Source organism: Nicotiana tomentosiformis, chromosome 4 (genome assembly GCF_000390325.3).
Source record: "Nicotiana tomentosiformis chromosome 4, ASM39032v3, whole genome shotgun sequence".
In the NCBI taxonomy this organism is placed as follows: domain Eukaryota; kingdom Viridiplantae; phylum Streptophyta; class Magnoliopsida; order Solanales; family Solanaceae; genus Nicotiana; species Nicotiana tomentosiformis.
The window spans coordinates 83,877,745-83,894,532 of NC_090815.1; the positions used below are offsets into that span (position 1 = coordinate 83,877,745).

The 16,788-nt window shown below is 36.8% G+C and overlaps 1 long non-coding RNA gene across 1 annotated transcript in view; it reads right to left on the reverse strand.

Annotated features, from left to right (window-relative positions):
• Nucleotides 1-3,428, reverse strand: part of LOC104104701 (uncharacterized) — a 39,521-nt gene extending 36,093 nt beyond the window's left edge. The window contains exon 1 of the long non-coding RNA XR_011415497.1: nt 3,022-3,428. This is a non-coding gene — a long non-coding RNA (uncharacterized lncRNA). The remainder of the gene's footprint in view (nt 1-3,021) is intronic.
• Nucleotides 3,429-16,788: the final 13,360 nt, after the last annotated feature.

The window sequence follows — 16,788 nt, forward strand, 5'->3', positions numbered from 1 at the left end:
GAAATTTTCATAATTTGCTATGTTGTGTTTTGTAGCTATAAATGCATTATGTTGTAGTGAATAATGACACAAGCACAACCAATTAATCAAATCCTTCAAAATATGCATCTTTTATCTATAAGTTTTTCGAATAAAAATCTTTAGAATATAATTCTTTCAATTAAATATATCTCGAATATACCTCCTTCAAATAAATATCTTACGAATATCATTCTTTCAAATAAATATCTTTCAATCATAATTCTTTCAAATATAATTCTTTTAAAGTGAAATCCTTCAAATATAATTCTTCCAAATAAAATCTTTCGAATATAATTCTTTCAAATAAAAGTCACAATGTGACACCTCATTTCACACTCTTTACGGGTCTCAGCCCACTTTCAGATTTTCACGGCACCTCGTGCCCATATTTCTATCACAGCCGCACGGACAACTCACGTGCCAATAATAAAATCATCATATTTTTCCGGCACCCCATGCCCATATTTCTTTCATAACCGCAAGGACAACTCACGTGCCAATAATATAAACCGCCCGCCAATAGCCACAGACTCACAATTTCAACATGAATCAGTTTATTATCAAGTTTACCGAAACAACAAAACGAGATGAAATTAAACACCAGAAAAATCACAAAATCATATAAAAATCACCAACACAATAATCTCACATCATCACGTATCATCCCTGACAATAGTCACTCTTATCTCTCCTATAGCCACATGTATCACTCCATAATAATAGCCACCCATATCACTCCGCCTTGACAATATCTCAACACACACAACTACAGTGAAATGTCACCCTTATACGCACATAATATCAATAGTGGATACACCACATAACAGTAACCCAAATCATATAACAATTTACACCGAGTATTATCACAACAACACAATACAATAATTCATATCACAAATTACCCATAGGCCACAACCAATTCCAAAGATACAATAAAATCAATTCATTTCACAACAAATAGCCCAAGGTTCCACATTGTTATACCCCATTTTAACACGGGTCAAAACAAAGTATAACATATTGGAAAGACCAAGGTTTAATTAATTAAAGAGAGTCGCCACCTAATTATTTTAACGGCGAATTAGGACACCAATTTTAGCTAAATCCTGCTTAAAGTGAACTCAATTAATCCTATAGGAAAGGTTATTAAGGCACCCTATATGATCCGCTAATTACGGTTAACCGGCCAACTTAGGTTGTTAATTAATAAGTAAAAATAGAAAGCCATCAAAATCTGATTAAAGAAAACCTATCGTTTTACGAAGCGGTAAGAACTTGTTTTCAAAGAAAAGTTTTACGAAAAAATGGTTTCACTTCTTTTAAATATTTGATTCAAATTTTGTATTAAGAAATCTGACTGTTAAGTGCTAAGGAACTTGGTTTAAGACTGATTTACAAATGATGCCTCCTAAATCTAACGTCTTTTATTAAAAAATTAGTATAGCAAATTATTTTCAAACTCTTGACTTTAAAAAATTAGTATAGCAAACTAATAACTAGAGTGGAGATACTATGTGATTTAATAAGACATAGCTATTTAATCCTATGTTAATAATGAGCTCCAAAAAAACAAAATCCCAAAATAGGGATAAACCTCAAAACACATAAATAAAAAGGAAGATACAATGAAATGGCAAAAGAAATAAAAGAAGGACGCCATGGGCGTCCCCAAGCGTTTTGCTTGTTTTCTCGCTATCTGGTGCACTCTATGAAAGATGGTACGGGATGTGATGACTCCATGGTGGGGTGATGTTGAGTCTCAGTGAGACTCCATTTTGCTCCAGGTGCATATGCGAAAGAGAGAATAAAACAAGAATTGGGAAGAGAGAAATCTATTTCCTATAATGCTAAAGAGCAGAGGTTAATAATAAGCAGAATCAGTTCAAGTCATATTGATGTTCCAGTTATCTAAATAAGTTAATAGTACACTCATAGCTCATCATCTCATATTACTACCATCATTTATGCTACCATGAAACTTATATTACCTATGTATAACAGATAATGAAATGCATGGGCAATTATATGAACTTAAAAAATATTTTAAAATTTCAAGTATAAACCCCTTTTAGAGTGCGACTAAAAACAGATAAAAACTTAACCCATAATAGCTAGATGTTCTTCATATCTGGATATTCAGTTTTGGACAAGGAAAGGCCGTTCGTCATTATTGATGAACTTGAGACTTAGAAATACTATAACTGGATTGTAGTATTAAAGAAAATATGCTCTTAAATTCAAGTGCTACACTAAATTCTGTCCAGCAATTACCCTTTTGAGGTTCTTGTTAGTTTTAAGTCTACAGGGAGAAAACTAAATGCTTAGACAAACACTAACACATATAATAAACAGAAACAAGAAAAATGCCTAAAAATTGGTTTCTAACAAAGTGTAAACATAGCATCATTGATCATTTTAACAAATATGATAACAATTTTAGACATGCTTTAACATTATAATGTCAGAATATATTTTTCTAGAGGCACGGTCTCTAGATGATGGAAAATCTAATACTTAGTATTTAAATCCTATAGACACGATTTCTACTCACTTTACGGCTTTAACACCTCCTTTATGACAGATAAATTTGGTTAACTAAAGATGAAATCTTAAAACATGTCTTTTATGCAGAGGTAGATATAAACATATAATCGGTTAAGCAGAGGATAAGACATGCTGGTATTTATTGTTAAGAGACCAAACATACTGTTACGACGAGCTAGTCCGCGAGACCCAGAGCATTATTACACAAGTAAGATGCTCACCAGATTTTTGTTTAATATTGATCAATTGTGTTTTAGTGACATGGCCAGAATATATATTTTCTTAAAGATATGGTTTGAGATAACAAATTAACGGAAGTTAACAAGCAGCATACTGGAATTTATTTAGGATAGGCGAAACACAAAAGCAAAACGAGAAGCTAAAATTATTTCACAACACGCACAGAATATGACCACATTTAAATTTTGAATCGAAAAGAAGATAGTAATCACGGACCTGCTTTAGGGCAGTGAACTGAGGTGGAGATCTAAGGTGCACTATCAAACTCCGGCCTCGGACTTGCTACCTCGAACCAACGTTAATCGCCGGGATAAATAAATAAAAAATGCTTCTGGTTTGGTTAAAAAACAACAGAACTGAGAGATTTAAAAGAAGGAAATTTTGAGAGGTAGGGATGGCGGCTAAACAAAGGTTAAAAAAGGGAGCTCAAGCTTCACAAACGCTGATATTTATAGGTGCGAATTAGGGCATTTTTTGGCGGAAATTTTGGTGACTTTGAATTTCAAAACTTTGAAACGGTAGTATTACCGTTCTGCCGCTGGCAGCGAGAGTGGCCGGAAGTTTCACCAAAATGGTGTGACATAATATCTGCCATGGGAGGTCAAAGTAAGGAAGATTATCTGAATTAGGTGTGTTCAAAACCGAATCGAAATCGAAAACCGAACCGAAACCGAAACTTAATGGCTTATTGGTATCGAGTTAACGGTTTAACGGACGGGGAACGGATTGAATTTTTTTTATTAACGACTTATCGGTTTGGGGGCGGATTATTCAATTTTCTTAACGGATAATCCGTTAACCCGTTAAGAATATATATATATATAATTTATTTTTATCCATATATATATATATATATATATTAAATATCAAAAACCCTTCCACTTCTTCCAGTACTCTATCTCTAAATTCTAACGCCTAATTCCTAAATAATCAGAACCTTAATGCCTAAACTTCAGCAAGCAGCGACCAGCAGAATTATGGTTCTCTTTATTCAACCATAATTCAACCAGCTTCAGTAGAAATTCAACCAGCACTCCAGCAGCCACCCGCAATACTCTATCTCGTCGACTTCCAGGCTTCCAGCACTCTATCTTAGTGCCCTAGTATGAAGAGCAAGCTCATATTTTTACTTTTTAAAATTGTAAATATGCCTCCAGCACAGCCTTTGTGTTAATTATTAATATATTGTTACCTTTCTAAGAGAAATGAACAAGAAACAAATGGAAGGACCGCACATTTATTGTAATTTTGCTTCGTTTGTGCTATGAATAAATTAATAAAAGCTTAGATACCATTATATTTAATGAGCTAAACTACTGAAATTATTCCTTTGCATCTAAACCCAGGCAATCACATAGTTATCTCAATGAAATTTGATATCCTTGTATGATCCATGTTATAGCTAGCAAGAGTTACAGTGGCATATCCATTAGAACTACTTTTTCCTTAATTACACCATATCATATAGTCTGCTTTGGGATGTAAGGTAAACTACAATGTGTTCTGCTTTTTTCACTCTACACCACATCACACACTACATCATTCTTATGTAGACGTTAACAGACATGTATGTCTGGACTCAATGTGTAATTTTCTATTCTGAATTTGTATGCTAGGAGTTCAACAAACAATTAACGCACGCAATATAGATTGAATTAGGCCGATAAACCGCCCGATAAGAGCTAAACCGATACCAATCCGCTTGATATCTTATCGGGTGGCTAGCGGATTAATACATTTTAAAACCGATAACTGTTAAGCCAAACCATTAAGAGTAATTAACCGCCCAATCCGTCCGATAAGCAGCCCTAATCTGAATTGGAAAAAGACAATGTGATTTGGGAAGTCAAAAAGTTTTTCTTAGGAAAGATATAGCTCTACACGTGAAAAGAGAGAGGGCTATTCTTTTTGCTACATTTAATGAGGGGTACAAAAGTAATTTTTACTAAAAAGAATAGTCTAGAACCAAAAAGAGTTAGGTTTTGTTGGTCACTTGTTCATTCAGCAGATTGGGTAGAATTTGTGGGCCATTTTGGTGGGTTGGGCCTGTCTTTAGGCAAATTGGGCTGATTTGGAGGCTTCATTGGCAGGCTAGTTTAGCCGAAATTTGGGCCTAGAGTGCTGAACATTTCCCTTCTTCTTTGTATATTTCTTTAGGCTTCTATTTAGATTTAAAATACTTTTATTAGCTATATTATATAATACTACATAATATTAATACGTTAATATTAATTAAACTATTTAATGTGCCTTAAAATAATCATGATAGCTAAAATTTGCTAAATAACCTACACTAATTGTTAAGTAAAATGCCATCATAAGATTAAATATTTATAAAATGTAGAATTACAAAAAATATATATTATTAATTGATTATATAAAGGAAAAGTAATTATATTTTGCAATAATAATAATAATAATAACTATAGTAGTAATAGTTTTAATAATAACAACAAATAAGTGAATTTGTGTTAAAAATAATAGAATGCCTATTTTATATTATTAGTAATATTAGAAGCTTAAATAAATAGTTTGGAAGAAAGAAGGGACAAAATTGGATGTCAACACACACAATGTATATAAAACCTCAAAAATAACAACAATAACAGAGATGGAAAAGTAACTCAGCATAGGACAACACCTTCTTTAATCCAAATTTTTGATAAATATATTAATGCCTCATTTTAAACTTATTTAATTAATTATTTGCAGATGAAAAAACTATAATGTAATTATTTTCAGAAAATGTCAACTCAACAAGCATATGGAATTCACATAAAAATCCAAGTGTCAAGCACCCCAAATTATCATATAAAATACAAACTAGACAAACAAGGACTAAGGCATGACAAATCAAGGATTTACTAAGTTCCAATAATTTTTCGATTTAATACATAAGGGTGTCTACAAATTTCAACTGATATAATTTGCACATATAAACCAAGTACGTACTCGTCACCTTGCGTACATAGTTTTCAATCACACAATTTCCACATAAGGGTGTCTATAAATTTCAACTAATATAATTTGCACATATAAACCGAGTACGTACTCATCACCTTGCGTACATGGTTTTCAATCACACAATTTCCACATAAGACTCAATGCCTAAGGGAAAATTCTCTCACTCAAGGTTAGGCTAGATACTTACCTTTTTGAAACTATGTCGATATTCCAAAATAACCTTTTTGCTTGAATTGACCTCCTGACAGCTCAAATCTATCCAAATTAATTGTAAAACTTCATTAAAATTTATCGGAAATAATTCCGGATAATAAAACGTCAACTTAAAATTTTACATTAAAAAGTCAACCAAACGTCAACGCGGGGCCGCCTCTCAGAACCCGACATAATTTTTAAGAAATCCGAACACACATTCCGATACGAGTTCAACCATACCAATTTTATCAAATTTCGATAACGAATCGACCTCCAAATCTTAAATTTTCATTTTTGAAAGATTTTGTAAAAATCATAATTTCTTCCATTTGATTCACTAATAATTGATGAAAATAACCATATAATCATGAAATATAATCACTTTCGAATATAGAACACTTACCCCAATCAAGCTTGTGAAACATCCCTCCATAATCACCCAAAATCGAGGTCCAAAAATCCAAAAATAAAGAAAATGACCAAACCCCCAATATATGTTCTGTCCAGGGATTTACCCTTCGCGATCGCGGAATATTATTTGCAATCGCGAAGCAAAAAAAAATTTCAGAACAATTTTACTCTATGCGATCCCGGCCATTGTCCCGCGATCACGATGAACAAATTCTATTAACTCTTCTCAGATAGCATGTAGTGTAATAGCCATAACTATTTATATAGAACTCCAAATGACAAATAGTTTAACTTTATGAAAACTAGACATCAAGGGATACAACTTTCATGTTTTGATAATCTCCTTATTCCTTATAGATTGCGTGATATAAGCTTCCAAAATCAGCCATGTACAGCAGAAATTTTGTTTTCGCGATTTCCAAACTCTTCCCAGATAGTCTATAGTATATCAACCATAACTTTATATAAACAACTCCAAATTTCAAAAGGTTTAGTTTTCTGAAAACTAGACATAAAGGGCTACAACCTTCGTTTTTGGATCATCTCCAAATTCATTATAGATTGCAAGATAAAATCTTGCAAAGTCGGGCCACTGCAGCAGAATTTCCTTCTACGCGATCGCGGCTCTTCCTTCCGCGATCGTATTTCACAAGGCATGGATTGCACTTTACTTTTCGTGATCGCATCCCAGACCTCCGCGATCGCATAGCACACTTCCGACACCAGTTAGCAGCAGTTCCAAAAGGCCTAAAAGTGGTCCGAAACCACCCCAAAACTCACTCGAGCCACTCGGGACCCCGTTCGAATATACCAGCAAGTCTCATAACATAATACGGACTTACTCAAGGCCTCAAATCACACATAACAACATCAAAACTATCTCGATCCAATAAAAAGCAACCCAAATTCAATCCTATGAACTATGAACTTCCAAATCCCGAAATCGATGCCGATTTATATCAAAACAACTCTGATAGACTTCAAATTTTGCAAGCAAGTCATAAATGACATTACAGACCTATTCCAACTTCCATAATCGGATTACGACCCCTATATTGATAAAGTCAACTCCCGGTCAAACTTTCAAATTCCATTTTCTAACTTTCGCCAATTTATGTTGAAATGACCTACATACCTCTAAATCAAAATTCGGACATACGCCTAAGTCCGAAATCACCATAAAAAACTATTAACATCATCAAAATCCTATTCCAGAGTCGTTTGCTCAAAAGTCAAACTCCGGTCAACTCTTTTAATTTAAGCTTCAAAAACTAAGGATTGTTCTTCCAATTAAATTCTGAACCTTCCAAAAACCAAACTCGACCACACGCGCAAGTCATAATACATATTACGAAGTTGCTCGGGACCTTAAGTCGATGAACAGGGTGTTAATTCTTAAAACGACAAAGTGGGTCGTTACAGTGACATATAAAATTAATATCGAAATACTCATATCATCTATAAAATCCTTAATAGCTAAAGCATAAATAATATTAGGCTAACTCAATTGTCACGTGATGACATCAAGGTCAGTAAAAGAAATTTGTGGTTTTTCAATGGACACCCAATCAATGTGCGGCACAAAACTTCATGTTTTCAAGGAAATATATAAGCTTTCATGTGCATACTAGACTCCAAATCCTAACTCTTGTTCCATTTGCGATATCTCACTCTCATGAATGGGTGACATAATTAAGAGGCGATTAATTGCATTAGCCAAATTATTCATCCCACCTCTCAACATATCAGCCATACCTTCAAGATGATCTTATTTAGATTTTTTATTCCTACTAGAAGTCGGTGCCTCTGAATAAGCATTCGATTTACGTGCTTCCCAAGTTGATTGATATTGTTGTAATGACCAGGCTGGTTGTTTTGAGTATTGTAGCCATTTTCCCTTATTTATTTCTTATTCTATGTTCGTTTGTTATTACGTGAGTTGACGGGGTGGTTGGTTTGGTTCCGGAGATATTCATAATGAATTGGAATACTTAGTCCCAAGGTTGGAATCCTAAGTTGAAAGAGTTGACCAGATGTTGACTTATGTATAAATGACTCCGGAATTGAGCTTTTAAAGTTCTGATAGTTTCGTATGGTGATTTTGGACTTAGGAGTATGTCCGAATTTTAATTTGGAGGTTTGTAGGTCATTTTGGCTTGAATTGGCGAAAGTTGGAAATTTGAAGGTTTAGAAAGTTGAGAAGTTTGACCGAGAGTTGACTTTGTTGTACTGGACTCGGATTTTAGTTTTGGAAGTTGGAATAGGTCCATTGTGTCATTTATGACTTGTGTGCAAAATTTGAGGTTAATTAGAGTTGATTTGGTGTGTTTCGGCATTGGTTTTAAAAGTTAGAAGTTCAATAGTTCTTTAGGCTTACACCCAAATCGTTCCAAGTTCCAACAGGGGTGCGGCAAAATTTTGAAGGATCCGAGCAACACATCATTTAAGGTGAGAACACTGATGGAAGCCAAGATATTTTTTATTTCAGGTGAGAAATCTTTTAAGATCATCGATTCCGGCGAGGGGTGGTTTAATATAGTTGAAAGGGGAAGAAGATTTTCGTGTAATATTAACACAGATGAGGAAAGTCTCACGCGAGTTTGCACAGCACTCAGACAAGCAACCAAAAGGGAAGGGAATTACTACAGACGTTGGGGGTGGAGTTCACAGTCATACTATAACAGAACTTTTGTAAATTTCAATAGCTATGGTAGATTCATACGTATTGGAGCATGGTTGGGGAACAGGAAGAGAGCAGTGATTATTCCTGAGGCAGATTATAACTTAGGATGGGAAGATATAGCAAACACAATTTTACACTTTCTGGGGAAACAAAGTACAAGCAGATCTAGACTTCCTCCTACTCATCAAGCCTATGCAGACACAACAAAAATTTCTCGGTCGCCGGTGATGAAGCTTCCAGCCAGGATGGTTAACACTGTAAATACAGTTAACCAACGCGCAGAAGACGGGAATCACTATTTTCTCTCAAGGTGCTTAGTTGGCACTCTCAATGATCCCTTCAACTACAGCCCCAACCATGAGGTGATACAAAAATGGTTTCTGAATAGGTGGAAGGTTTGTGAGGGTCTGAAAGTAACTCCAATGTCCTACAATCAATTTCTCTTCGAATTTCCATCAAGAAAAGAAGCAATGAGAGTCCATGCTGGAGATTGGTTCTCGAACGGTCGATGCCTTTCATTGGAGTGGTGGTTGCCGGTGGCGGGCACTGAGTTAGCCTCACAGAGATCTGGTCAAAAATGGATTAAGGCTTTCGGAATTCCCATTAATGCTTGGAAACTCGAGACATATAGAATCATTGGCGACATGTGTGGTAGCTTCATAGACATTGACGAAGATACTAGGCATCAGAATCACTATCTCTGGGCAAGAATCTTTGTTAACAATGGTAATAATGAATGTTCAAATAAGATAAAGCTCGATGTGGAGTATTGGAGTTTCGAAATATCAATTCTGAAGGAGGTAGCAGCGTCGCCAAAACCTTTCCGGCCAGCCGATGCAAAAACAGAGGCCAAAACTAAGGCGATGGGTTTAGGGGAACATGAAGGGTTTTCTGTCAGTTCAAAGCATGTGGGGGGACAGCTGTACATGGGGGGGACAGCTGCACGTGGGGGGACAACTGTCAAAGGGTAACTTTAATTCAAACCTTTTGGGCCATCTTCCATCCCTTCTCCATAAACGGGCTAATAATAATAGTATTAGCCAAAGCAGGCCCAATAAAGGGAGCACCTCAGGAGTCATTAAAGAAAATATGGTAGGCCAATCTTTTAATTATTACAAAGCCCCAAAAAGAAGGCCCAACAAATAATGAAGGCAACTAAACCCACTATTAATCAGGTATGGAGCGCTAAAGGGCCTCTACAGGATCTACGGCTTAATCCCAACATTGCTATTCCATCTTCTTCTTTAACCTTCTGTCAGCAGACCCAATCCATAGTGCCATTCTCTGAAGCAGTAACGCATGCAATCCATGTAACACACTCAGAAGTTGATGATGAATCGGAAAATGTTCTTTCTAATTTATGGGGTCTACCTCAACAAATGGGATGGTCTGATGTTACCTCTACTGCATTAGTGCACTCAAAAACAGATTCATACACAGAGTCACTTTCTCTACCATGGCACGATGACGAACAACTAGAATTACAGGGATTCCAACAAGGAATTCAACAACCTACAGTAGTAGAAACCTCCAAATGGACCAAATTGGTGTTGGGTAAAGTATGCAAGGCTTTAGGGATCAATGGAGCGGGATTTGAGCACGAAATTTTTGACTTAATCATGAGAATGGACCAGAAAAGACAGGTTCAATTACAACAAAGGGGATCACCCTATTCAACTAGTAAGAAGGGGAAAGGGAGGAAAAAAGGGGAAACTGAGGTTCAGAACTTAATCTATGGCATCAACTATGAAGGAAGGAATAAAAAGGAAAGGGGCAGGCAAGGCAAGTCTCTTTCCAGATGAAGGTTAAAATTCTAAGCTGGAATATTAGGGGTCTCAATGACACGGATAAAAGGAGCACTATCACATCACTAGTTAGAAAGTGGAAAGCTGATATTCTGTGTCTCCAAGAAACTAAAATGGAGAACATCCCAACCAATATGCTTTACCAAATTTGAGGGAATGGGTGGGCTGAATGGGCAGAGGTGAAGGCTAGTGGCACTAGGGGTGGCATTCTTATTCTATGGGATAAGAGATTGTGGAGGTGTATTGACTCTCACCAGGGATGCTTTACTAATACTTGCTTTCTTGAAAGCCTTCAAGAGGACTTCATATGGGGGTTTACAGGTGTTTATGGTCCTCTCTCCAATGCTGAAAGGAAAGAATTTTGGCAGGAATTGGGATCAGTCAGAGGTATTTGGGAGGAACAATGGGTTGTTGGAGGGGATTTCAATGTATGTATGTATGAATCTAAAAGATTGAACTGTTATAGAAGGACCAAAGCTATGAGATGCTTCTCTGAATCTATAGAGGACCTGCAACTAATGGATTTGCCATTACATGGAGCCCAATAGACCTGGTCGAGAGGGGAGGATATTTTTCAAGCCTCAAGAATTGACAGGTTCTTGGTCTCTACAGAATGAAATGAAAGTTTTAGAGCCATCAAGCAACTAGCATTCCCTAAAGTCATCTCAGATCACAAACCTTTATTGCTAGAAAGTGGAGAATGGGACTCAACAACATCTTACTTTAAATTTGAAAACATGTGGCTTCAAAGAGAGGGATTCATTGATATGGTGAAAGGATGGTGGCAAAATTACACAATAAGTGGCAACCCAGACTTTGTTCTAATTCAAAAGTTGAGGAGCTTGAAGAAGGACATCTCCAAATGGAACAAAGAAGTTTACGGCAGATTAGACACTAAGAGAAACAGGGCTCTTGATGAACTCTTAGCCTTAGAACAAGCAACTGAAAGCAGAGCTCCAACTCAAGTAGAAAAACAAAGGTTTCTGACTCTAAGAATGGAGTTGGAAGAGATTGCTAAAGCTGAAGATATTTCTTGGAGGCAAAAATCTAGATGCTTATGGTTAAAAGAAGGGGACAGGAACACTAAATACTTTCAGTCTTTGGCCAACTCTTCTAGGAGATGAAACTCAATTAACAAGCTCAAGATAAACAATGAGATTACAAAAGATAAAAAATTGATCAAGGGGGAGATATTAAACTATTACCAAGCTCTTTACACAGAGAAGGAAGAGTGGAGACCATCTTCCAACTTTGAAGATGTTGCCAGAATATCAGAGGAGGAAAATGAGCTACTTGAAAAAGGTTTTGAGGAAGATGAAATTTATGCTATCATTCAATCATGTGCCCCAGATAAAAGCCCCAGGTCCAGATGGTTTTACCATTGCCTTCTTTCATAAGTCATGGGATTTCATCAAAGCAGAGATTATGGAAGCACTAAATCATTTCCAGCAGCACTGTTACATGGAGAGATCATGCAATGCCTCTTTCATTGCCTTGATACCTAAGAAGAAGGGAGCCATTGAGCTTAGGGATTACAGACCAATAAGCCTTACTGGTAGTGTTTATAAGATTGTGGCCAAGGTGTTAGCAGAAAGACTGAAAAAGGTTATTGGGAAGCTGGTCTCTTCTCATCAAAATGCTTTCATTAAACACAGACATATTACTGATGCAAATCTCATAGCTAATGAAGTGTTGGATTAGAGGTTTAAAACTGACACACCTGGTGTTATGTGTAAACTGGATATAGAAAAGGCATTTGATCAATTAAACTAGTCTTACTTGCTATCTATTTTGAGGAGAATAGGGTTTGGAGACAAATGGTTAAAGTGGATCAAATACAGTATATCTACGGTCAAGTACTCAGTCTTAATCAATAGAGGTCATGTTGGTTTCTTTTCACCACAGAAAGGAATTAGGCAAGGGGATCCTCTTTCCCCCTTCCTATTCATACTAGCCATGGAGGGTTTAAGTAAAATGATGGAAAAAGCAAGATAGATGCAATGGATCCAAGGATTCAGTGTAGGCACAAATATTGGAAACTCAGTCACTATCTCCCATTTATTATATGCTGATGACACACTGATCTTCTGTGAGGCAGATAGAGTCCAAATCATGTACCTAAATCTTACACTCCAGCTATTCGAAGCATTATCTGGACTTTACATCAACAAGCAAAAAAGTATTATATATCCAGTCAATCGGGTGAGCAACATTGAGGAGTTGTCAGGGATCATCGGTTGCAATATAGGGTCATTGCCTACCACCTATTTGGGGCTTCCCCTGAGAACTAAATTCAAAAGTTGTGATATCTGGAATGGTGTAGTGGAGAATTTTGAGAAAAGACTGGCTTCATGGAAATAACAATACCTCTCTATGGGAGGAAGACTCACTCTCATCAGTAGCGTGCTTGATAGTATACCCACTTTTGTCAAGTCATTGTTTTCCATCCCTAAAAAGGTTCTTAAAAGGCTGGACAAGATCAGGAGGGACTTTTTATGGGAAGAAAACAACAGTTCTCATAAGTATCACTTGATTAAATGGGATAAGGTCTTACAACCTAAATGCAAAGGTGGATTGGGGGTCAAAGATCTAGACACGCACAATAAAGGTTTGCTAATGAAATGACTATAGAGATATTGCACATGTGAACCAAGTCTATGGAAAAAGGTGATCAATGCAAAATATGGGATTAAAGACAATTGGAGCACCAAAACTGTTAGTGCATCCCATGGAGTAGGGCCCTGGAAGCATATTAGTAAACTGGGGAATGTATTTTTTCAGAATATTCATTTCAAACCAGGCAATGGATGTCATATTAAGTTTTGGAAGGATAAATGGCTAAACAACACTACTCTCATAGAGGACTATCCTAGCTTATTCAACATTGCCTTGGACAAGAATTCTTCTATTGCTCATAACAGAGCAAATGATAATTGGGATGTGCAGCTCAGAAGATCTGTTCAAGACTGGGAGATAGGAGACTTGATGGAAATGCTAGCAAAATTAGAGGCCTACAACATTGATGAGAATGTTCCAGACAGCATGAGATGGGGATGTAAAGGTCTTTATACTGTTAAAGATTGCTATAGGCAACTTAACAATCAGAATCAGGTATTGCATTCATGGCCTTGGAAATTGATATGGAGGACAAAATTACCTATGAAGGTGACATGCTTCAACTGGATTGCCCTTCACGAAGCCTATTTAACACAAGATAACCTATGCAGAAGGGGATTTCAGCTGGTCAACAGATGTTATCTTTGTAGGAGACACCAGAAAATAATTAATCACCTACTTCTACACTGCCCAGTAGCCACAGACCTATGGAACATGCTCTTTTGTATTTTTAGTCTAAGTTGGGTAATGCCACAGACCCTGAGAGAGGCACATATGAGCTGGAGTCTTTGGGAGGTTGATAAGGTCATCAAAAAGACCTAGCTTATGATCCCTGCAACTATTTTTTGGTGTTTATGGAACGAGAGGAATAGAAGATGCTTTAATGACACCTCAACCCCAAACCATATACTCAAATATAAATGTCTGCTCAACCTTTTTTGTTGGACAAAGTTATCCCCCGTAAATAGCACAGGGCACCTTTGGGACTATATTAGCTCTCTTGTCCTAGATTGAGACTTTGTTTGGGGGCAAACAATATTCTCCTGTAATCTGTAGTTTATTTAGCTCATGTGCCTCTTGTAACTTTGCATCTTCTTGATGCCTTCTTAATAAAACATATTACTTCATCAAAAAAATAGTTCTTTAGGCTTGAATTGGGGTGTGATTCGTATTTTCGATATTTATTTGATGTGATTTGAGGTTTCAACTAAGTTCGTATCATGATTTAGGACTTGTTGGTATGTTTGGATGGGGTCACGGGGGCCTCGGGTGTGATTCGGGTTGGAACGGATTGAATTTTGGACTTGTGGAAGTGCTAGTGTGATCAGGTCTAGAGCAACCGCACATGCGTGAATTTGGCCGCAGGTGCGGAGCCACAAATGCAGAGGTAAGATGGGGGTTGTTACATCATAGATGTGATAGGGTATCTACAGAAGCGGAGTCGCTTCTGCGAGGAGGAGGTCGCAGAAGCGGAATTGAGTGAGATGTGAGATGGCCAGGTGTTTCCGCAGAAACGAATTCTTATGCGTAGAAGTGCGTCCACATATGCACTTTGCACACACATGAGCGATGCCGCAGGTGCGGTCTTCAAGGCGTAGAATCGGAGCTTAAGTGAGTTTTGCAGGTGCAGAGTTTTTACCGCAAATGCGGTTCCACAAAAACGAAAGAGGGATTGCAGGTGCGAAAGTTCTGGCAATGTTATAATTCGAAAAGGTTTCGAGTTTTCTTCATTTTTGGACTTTACAAGCTCGGCTAGTGGCGATTTTTGAGAGGGGTTTCACTATATTTCAAGAGTTAAGCAACTTTTGGTCATTTGTATTCATTAACATTGAATACCCATTGAATTTTCCACCTAGATTAGGTATTTTTTAGGTGAAATTTGGGGAACTTTGGACTAGGGATTTGAGAGTGAGATTTAGAGGTTTGAAGGTCGATTTGTGATCGAAATTGGATAATTTTGGTATGGTTGGACTTGTTATTGAATGGGTGTTCGAATTTTATAAATTTTGCCGGGTTCCGAGATGTGGGTCCATGGGTTGACTTTTTGACTTTGGTTAAAACACTTAATTTTATCGTATGGAATCAATTCCTATAGCTTGTGTTAATTATAAACAATTGTTTGTGACTAGATCTGAGTCGTTCGGAGGCCGATTCGCGTGGCAAGGGCATGTTGGAGTTATGATTTGCGCGGTTTGAGGTAAGTAACACTTCTAAACTTGGTACTGAGGGTATAAATCCCCGAAATACGTGTTATGTGATTGGTGTTGAGGTGACTCACATTTTAGGTGACGGGCGTGTGGGAGTGCACTGTGGTAATTATGACTTGGTTGATTTTGTGGTACCATGTAGTTGTAAAACCTTGTTGTTATTCATGTAATCCCTACGTGTTAGAGTAATTGAGATGCGATCAATGTTAGAAATCACGTTTAGTTATATGCTTATTCTGTTGGAACCCACTGAGGTCATTTCTGCTGTTGAATTATTTGCCTAAATTGCAATTATGTACTCAGTCACGTCTGAAAGTACAAGAGAGGGTGAATTGCCTATTTAAAAAATGTATTATAAGTTGTTGACTAGTTTACCAATTAGTCGACTGGAAATAAAAATAGGATAATAGTAATGCAGAAATAAAATACAGGAAATAAAGATACCAGAATTTTATACTGGTTCGGATTCAATGTGAATCCTACTCCAGTCCCCTTAGGTTGCAAGGGTGTTGTCTTTCAGTGATCGAAGTTTCTTGAGTACATAATGGTTGATGTAGCTTTGCACCAACATTTTGATCTCTATGTTACTTTTCTCTTATTGATATAATGTCGCACCAGTGTTTATCTCTTTTTCTTCTCTCACTAATTACACATCAGATCTATAAGAACTACAATGCTTGTTTGGAGTAGAACAAAAGGAGTGAAAATGGTTCATTCAAAGTATGTCCTCTTCAAGTCTGGAACATATGTATATATACACTTCATGAGGCCTTCTTGACTCGTGAATCTTGAGAGATTGCAAACCCAAGGGAGTTAATCCTTGAAAGGAATCATAGATTGATTATTTTCAAGAATAAGTTTACATTTCCGTTGATCTTCCTTGATTTGTGGTCTTGACGAGCTTTTCATTCGCTAGACATATCTTTTCATTACTTGAGTGATTTGTGATAGATCCCTTGATTTCCAGCTTCAGCGATCTTCAGTGCATCCCTTTGTGATCTCGTTTCCCTTTGATTTGGAACCTTCCAGTAATAGCTTCCGCCAATCATTTACATAATCACTAATTAAATCTTCTTCCGGATCTCCGCTGCTTCTTCCTTTT